At 38.5% G+C, this 8,386-nt stretch overlaps 1 pseudogene; it reads left to right on the top strand.

The window, feature by feature from the left end:
• Nucleotides 1–1,180: 1,180 nt before the first annotated feature.
• LOC142201315 (putative HIT-like protein Synpcc7942_1390) lies at nt 1,181–1,718 on the top strand (annotated as a pseudogene).
• The last annotated feature ends 6,668 nt before the right edge of the window (nt 1,719–8,386 follow it).

An 8,386-nucleotide genomic window follows, 5' to 3' on the forward strand; every position in this document is an offset into this window, starting at 1 on the left:
AACAACTGGGTACTGGAGCGCCCAGATCAGTTGTACAGTATAGCTCAAGAGGCTGCATTCCTCCTGTAACTGTAGACAAATAAATGAAAAAGAAAAACTCCACTATCACACCCAGGTCACAGGTTCTAGCCCCAACCCAGACGAAGCAACAGTATGTGTCACCTTCGTAAAAATGACTGTAAGAGAGAGGTGTTACTAAAGTTTCCCCTCCTTTTTTGCTTATGTTACCTCCAATATTAAAATAAAGGTAAAACATGCAAAAAAAGCCATAAAACATAAAATAAAGTCCTATGTCACACCAAAAAAAGGCACAAGTTATTTGAATAACAAAAAAGATAAAATGTTATAGACCTCAAAATTGCATGCACAAAAAAAAATGTCTGGTCCTGAATTTGGAAAAATAGTCCAGTCCTATGGTGGTTATGCAAGGCAGTGTACTTCTGGTAAAACCTGATCTGATTTTGGTGCCACATTAAATAACCCAACAACAGGCATTTCATGGTATATCAGGTGATCATTGGCAGATTTATTTGGGCCAATACTGAAAGGTGGTCCATGATAAGTTGCTACACTGATAAACATAAGGGGAACACTAACAATGTTTGGAAATTTTGACTTTTAGGCTCCATATCTCACCATCATGAGACTACCATCATTTTATGACAATTATCTTGTCTATATCATACATAAATATGACAACTATTTAGCATATGATTAGTTATATATATTCTTCTCATGTTACTGTTTTGCTCCTGGTGGTGGAAAAATCTTTTTCTTCTTGTATATCACAAATTACAATCTGTTCTCATTTCCATAATAGCTTAAGACTAAGGCCCCACGTTGTGGAAACGCAGCTTTTTTTTGCGCAGTTTTTGTTGCGTTTTTTTTTTAGCCAAAGCCAGTAGAGGATTAAACAAAAGGTAAAAGTATAAGAACTTCCTATATAGTTCCCATTCCTTTTGTAGTCATTCTTGGCTTTGGCTGAAAAAACTGCAACAAATAAAGCTGCGTTTCTGCAATGTGTGGCCTTAGCCTAAAGTGTTATGAGGTTGACTCCCAAGCATAAAGTCACTGGTTCAAATAGAGGATCACCCATGAAGAAGATTTCTCAAATAAAGAAAAACAGCTCATTATTAGTGGTCTCAAAAATTGGCAAACTGCATCAAGGGAGGGGGGGGTCATCGCCTGGAGCCAGATGTCAGAGTCATGCCTGCGCTGTCGCTCTGGAGGGCGCTCTACACCAGCTTTGCAGTAGGATGTACAGAAACTTGTACTTTGTGCTGGGTAATTCGTGGACTTGGTCACAGCAGCGAGTTTATTGTGCTAGTGACGAGGTGCAGCGGCAGTACAGGGCGCCGCCACTACCACCATCTTTTCCCGTATCCTGGAGTGGAGCCTTCCAGCAGATATCATCTATGAGGATGAGCAGTGTTTGGCAATTCGGGATGTTTCTCCTCAGGCGCTTATTCATTTTATTGTGATTCCAAAAACTTCAGATCCTCAGAGTAAGTCAAGTAACTGTGGGCAACAAGGAGCTCCTGGGTCATCTGCAGGTCATGGTTTCTCACCTGGCACAAAAGGAAGGTCTTTTGCTGATGGCTGCAGGATTGTTATGAAGGAGGGCCAGCAGGGGGCGCAGTCCGTCTATCATCTCCATTTACATGCCATTGGTGGCCAGCAGATGAACTGGCCTCCAGGGTAATAACCAACTGTAACCCAACGTGACTTTCTGCAATAAATTGAGAATCAAGTGGAAAACAAACAAACAAAAACCTGTAACATGTGACTGCCATGACATTCGGAAGAATGCGAAATGAAGTCTGTCCATCCATTCAAAAGCCAAGAGATAGGTGTCCAGGCAAAATATCTACATCAACAAGGTGCTCATCACAAGGTCTATTAGTTCTGGCGTGACAAACACGGCAGTAGAGGTGGTTTGTATGATTTGTAATAGTGAGATCACAGAGATCAGTGCAAGAAACGTTTGACATGTGTTGTCTTATTCTCTCAATAGAAAGATTCACATAAAACCACGATATCAATCGTTCTTATATTACTACATATTTATCTATATTTCATGCATCATAATCCACATTTTACTTTCTTTATGAGCAGAGGATTTGGAAATCTTTAATAACTTGAACTTCATCTAGAAATATTTCAACTAAAAATATATTTTTTTTAAATAAAAAAAAAAAACATATATGGCGGCTGAGGGCTGTTACAGCTGTCACCAGTTTGTAGTTGTCCTCTCTAAATGGCTACCATGTTCTGCAAATGGTATTAGGGGAGCAGTAAATTTTAATTCCACACAACTCTCCCCCATTATTGATTGTTTCCTGCTTCTAAATGGACCCATTTGGTTATTAAAGGTAACGCTAATAAATTAGCTTCCTAATATAAAAGAAAGATTCTCTTCCATGTATACCTAAAACCACGTATACATTACAGGTGTGACAGCTGCTAACGTATAATGCACTCTTTCTATATATTTTATAAAGACATATAACTTTTATTCAAGGGGGTTCTGTCTACTAGCAACCCATCTTTAGTTTGGCCATTTCATCACATCATTGACCATTAATTTGTGTAGCCACCATCTAAGAGTATTTTGTTGCACAGGAAATCGCATGCAGGTTCGCTTGGCAATATCATCTGACTCCCAGGGTTTTAAATGCAGGACTTTTGCATTCATTTGATCTCTTTATTACAAAAGTGAGTTTTTTTAATGATATAGTTCCTGTAAGCCAAAGTGGGATAGTTGACTTGTCAGCTGATGATAATAAAATTCATATAACTGGTTGAATTAAACACGTCTGAATAGCCGTAAAATCAATTTGTTCTTTGTTTATATTATATTTATTCATATTTCATGCCTGATATTAACATGTTACTCCCTATATCTTCAGCGGTGATGAAGAGCTGTTGGAAATTGCAAGTACTCTACATACAAACCTCATAGCTAGAATTATATATTTTTAAAGGATAACCTACAGTATATCTGTAGTCCATGGACAGGTTATATATTGTCATCGGAAAACTGTAGACTGCAGGTGGTTTTGCAGATACAGTTTGTAAGTGAGAAAACAGAAATTCTCAGCAGCCCGCAGGTTACTACCAGCTCACTTCCATAACAAACCATATACAATATACTACACCTTCTGTACATGGAAATCTAAAAATGTTATGGGGTCAGAATATGGTGACTACAAGAATAGACCATAGTCACAACATGTCAGCTGACGAATTTGTACAATCATTGGCTGAACAACATCAACCAAATATCAGAGCTGTAGCCAATAGCAACCTATAATTACTATGGACCACGTAGACCTAGAGAAAGCTGTAAGTGGATGTTGTTATATCACACAGTAATGTCATTATAATGCATGGTTTTTAAAAAGGGTGTTACCACTAACAACATTTATCTTCTATCCACAGGCCAGGGAATAAGTGCCTGACCCAACCACTCAGATGCTCATTGACTATGAGAACAGCAGTCTCCTGTGTGAATACAATGGTACTACCATTGATAAAATCCAGCGTCACCAGGTTGATGTTTTCAATAAAATATAATCTTTATTTTCTTTTCCAATAAAACTAGTTACATAGTAACCACAGGGAGTAGGTTAGCGCAATAGCGTCATTGCTACGTGTTTCGGAACAACCAAACGTTCCTTCCTCATGGCATACCAAACTATCCTGCCACAGATGCTTATAAAACACACCCTGATTAGACAACCCCTCCTACACATGTTAACCCTCGATGATAAGGCTTCAACATTCGTCTATTACATGGTTCAAATGTATATTATAATAGTTCTTATAATTCAATAAAATTTCAATAAAAAATTAGACAAGTATCAGCACATAGTACATTATACAACATATTAATTAGTTTCACCATTATATTAATAATACCATCATTTTATATTGTCAAATAAAAGCCGTATTGGTGAAATGTGAACTATAAATTGTTTCACTACTTATTAGCCTACAATGTTTCAATATAATATGTCAATACATAAATATGTAATAAATTCCCAATAAATAGATTTTCCTAAAAGTGTATAATAATATGAAAAAATTGGAGATCCATTAAAGCATACTATGCCCGAGACACACAGCCTACATACACGGCTGTCTAGCATACAATGAGATCACATCATTGGTTCTCGGCTGACAAAGGAGTATACTTGGGCATATTTTCATCCAATCAAAGTAAACACTTAATTCCTGAATTTCCCATTGTTGCTATACTGCATGGACTTTCCAAAATCCATAAGAATCAGAACCCACCATCTTTTCGGCCAATTGTTACCGGAATAAGATCAATTAACGAACAACTATGTATATGGCTTGATAGCCATCTTCAACCTTTAGTGAATCGTACCCCAGGCTTTATACGCGATAGTAAAATGGTATTAAATACTTTCTAGCATTTTACCTGGAAGGATGAATTTTCATGTCTTACATGTGATATCCAAGCTCTATGTATATTCAAGCATACCACATTCCATTGCGATACATGCACTGTGTTAGGACTGTGTAGCAGGTGCGGCCATGATATCAGAGCCGGAGCTTGTTCCACTGTTTCGGCACAGTCCAGCATGCATGGGGTCAATCCCCTTGCAGTCGATAGGTGTGGTCATTCTGCTGACTGACACTGGTGTCAGCCTATTGGCATCTGGCTTGAAGCACCTGGGCTGCTGACTCGTCCCGCCTTCCCTCCATTTAAGGAGGTTGTTTTGGGCTGTTGGGTGCTCTAATATCAGTGTGTGTGTGTGTGTGTGTGTGTGTGTGTGTGTGTGTGTGTGTGTGTGTGTGTGTGTGTGTGTGTTCCTGTGTGGTTCTCAAATTCCACATTGTGCATATCTGTGCAAGACTTAGTTTGGCTGTGAGCTGCCTTAGCTAGGTAAGGCTTTAGTTACTAATTTTTCCCTAGTAAATTGCCCAGGGAACTCCCACCTACCTAGCCTCAAACCTCTAGTTTTGTTGCAAGTCTGTGCAGACATCAGTTGGCAGAGTGCTGCCTTAGTTAGGCAGGCTGCTACTTGTGGTACTCCACAGCAGGTGTCTGTGGTATGGGTGCGGCCCAGTGAGTTACGGGGAGCACACGGTCATTGTTTTTTTAAAGGGGCTCTATCACTGGGAAAAGTCATTTTTAACTAATCACATCCTTGCATAGCCTTTAGAAAGTCTATTCCACACCTACCTTTAGTATGTAGATTGCGTCAGTGGTTTCTGAATAAGTCCGTTTTTATTCATATGTTAATTAGACTGTTGCACGATACATCGTGCACACCTCTCTCTGTTGTTTCCTATGGGAGACTGCTGCTGATGACTCAGCTTCCTGTTTGCCTCACACAGATAGGAGATAATAGGAGAGAGGAGGCTGCTGGGAACTTCCTGTACTGGCTGGAGGCTCATTAGCATATCAATAATAACGGACTTATTCAGAAACCACTGATGCAATCTACATACTAAAGGTAGGTGTGAAGTAGCATTTCTAAAGCCTATGCAAGGATGTGTTTAGATAAAAATGACTTTTCCCAGTGATAGAGCCCCTTTAAGTGCGGCTGCTTTGTACTGCAGTGGCAGCTTCTCTGAGACGCTATCAGAGAAGCAGTCATTAGGTGGAATATCCCGGCAGTGAAGTTAACTGTTGGGCCTTGTTTACACCAGTGTGCCCTGCAGTTCAGAGCCCAGTGGGGTCCACAGGATATTTGTTTATATATATATATATATATATATATATATATATATATATATATATATGTCATGCCGGCCATTACACACAGTCATTTCATCTTTCAACATATAGCTATTTTTCAGATTTATAGTGTGAATATATTATAGAAGTTACTTTCTTTTTATTAACACACAACTTTTTCCAATTTGATAGATCCTTTTATCTCCATCTTTGGCGAACTTGACTTTAGCTTGGTGGGAAGAGTTGCATATTTTTTTTCTACATCTAACCCATTTTGTGGCGAAGTGTTCGGGTATGTATGCTACATTGATGTTGTGTTGATCATTTGGAGGGGATCAGTAGCGTCCGTACCAGAATTTATTACATACCTGAACTCCAATGAAATGGGTCTTAAATTTACTTTTTTTTCATCACCCTACCGAGGTCTCTTTTTTGGATATTTTATTGGAGGGAGATAAGAACCTGGGTTGTATAAACACTAGCATATTTAGGAAATCCACTGCAGGTAATATGTTGCTATTATCAACAAGTCACCATCCAAAACATACATACGGTGCAGAGCACTGTGCGGAGGTGCGCACGGTGCTCTGCAGCCATGTGAATTAGAGAGAAGATGAGCGAGAAGAACAGGGAGCGGAAGCAACAGCACTTCTGTACAGGTAAGTGGGGGGGACTAAGTAACCAGGGGATTTTTTAAACACTACACAGTTTGGAGTCCAAAAATTGAAGCATTCAATTTTTGGACTCCACTCTATGTAGTGAATAGGATCATTTTTAAAATCTGATCTTCGATCATTAATAAATCCCATTGACTTGCATTAGGATCGGAAATGGGATCAGGATTGGGTTCAGATGAAAAATGATTGGAAATCGGATTTTAAAAACGATCCTGAAATCTCAAGATCGGCTCAACCCTAATCATGACAGATATACCTTTACTTACCTTGGATGAGATCTCCGGTGCGTGTTTCTTGTTTCTAGACTGTGGATTGTAGTTTGGTGTTCTTCATTTGGATGGTTTGTAGCGGCGGACATGTAGTTTTCTTTTCTAGCCGATATTATATTAGATACTACGTGATCATGTGATGTTTGGTCATGTGACTGAACATCACGTGATCAACCGAGAACCAATGATGTGATCTCATTGTATGCTAGACTGCCGTGTATGTAGGCTGTGTGTCTCGGACGTAGTATGCTTTAATGGATCTCCAATTTTTTCATATTATTATACACTCTTAGGAAACTCTATTTATTGGGATTTTATTACACATATTTTTAAGGGATGTATTGACATATTATATTGAAACATTGTAGGCTAATAAGTAGTGAACCAATTTATAGTTCACATTTCACCAATACGGCTTTTATTTGACAATATAAAATGATGGTATTATTAATATAATGGTGAAACTAATTAATATGTTGTATAATGTACTATGTGCTGATACTTGTCTAATTTTTTATTGAAATTTTATTGAATTATAAGAACTATTATAATATACATTTGAACCACGTAATAGACGAATGTTTAAGTCTTATCATCTAGGGTTAACGTGTAGGAGGGGTTGTCTAATCAGGGTGTGTTTTATAAGCATATGTGGCAGGATAGTTTGGTATGCCATGAGGAAAGAACATTTGGTTGTTCCGAAACACGTAGCAATGATGCCATTGCACTAACCTACTCCCTGTGGTTACTATGTAACTAGTTTTATTGGAAAAGAAAATAAAGGTAATATTTTATTGAAAACATCAACCTGGTGACGCTGGATTATATCAACGTTATTATCTTCAAGTCAGCCTGAGTCTGCTTTGCTACCGTGCTTCCCAGGAAGATGATATATAGAGTATATATGTAGATATATACGTAGAGTAGCTATATGGTGAGCTGGAAAAAAAACTCTTTTCTTTATTTACAATGGTGCTGTGCAGGCGTGACCATAGCTGGGTACAGCGTTTCATCAGTCCCATGGAAATGAACACAGTGGTGATCGGAAGTGAACATTCCTATGTACAATTGCTCAAGTCACAAAAGGGATTCATGGACCTGTTCTTGTGATCAAATTTCTAGGTGTTCCCTGATGACATACACCTATGATCAGTTGCTTACCTTCAATCCCATGGAGAAAGGATAAGTGCAGTTAGTGGAAGGCCCTTGGAAAACAATAACATGCCAGGGAATTTTTGTTTATGCAGTTTTTTTTAATGTATTCTGAAAGTTAAAGAGGTTTTTCCACAAACATCACCCTATATAAATTTGTAGACAATTAAAGGCTAAACAGTTTTTCAAACATAAATAATTTTGCAGAGTTTTAAAGATTTTTTTCTAGCCATCTTAGTAGTGATAGTCGTGAGTGTATTGAGACCATAAATGCAACAACTTTATTTGCATTATTTGGTTTGGGACTTGTCAGAAACCAGGTCGTGTTTTCCTTATTGTCATTGGGTTATCAAGCAGGGACACAACATGCCAGAGAGAATAACCTGGCTACAATAAGTTTCTCTTGCGTACCGTACCATAGAAAGTTCCTGCATTCATGGCATCCACTGGCAATCTATCTAGACAATAGACTATCACCACTTAGATGGTTCTAGAAAATCTTTAAATTCTTCTCTGTGCCGCCGTTCCATAGATATCCCGGTTTTGAGTTTTCTCGCAGCACTGGGGGTGGTCCC

Source organism: Leptodactylus fuscus, chromosome 4 (genome assembly GCF_031893055.1).
Source record: "Leptodactylus fuscus isolate aLepFus1 chromosome 4, aLepFus1.hap2, whole genome shotgun sequence".
In the NCBI taxonomy this organism is placed as follows: Eukaryota; Metazoa; Chordata; class Amphibia; order Anura; family Leptodactylidae; genus Leptodactylus; species Leptodactylus fuscus.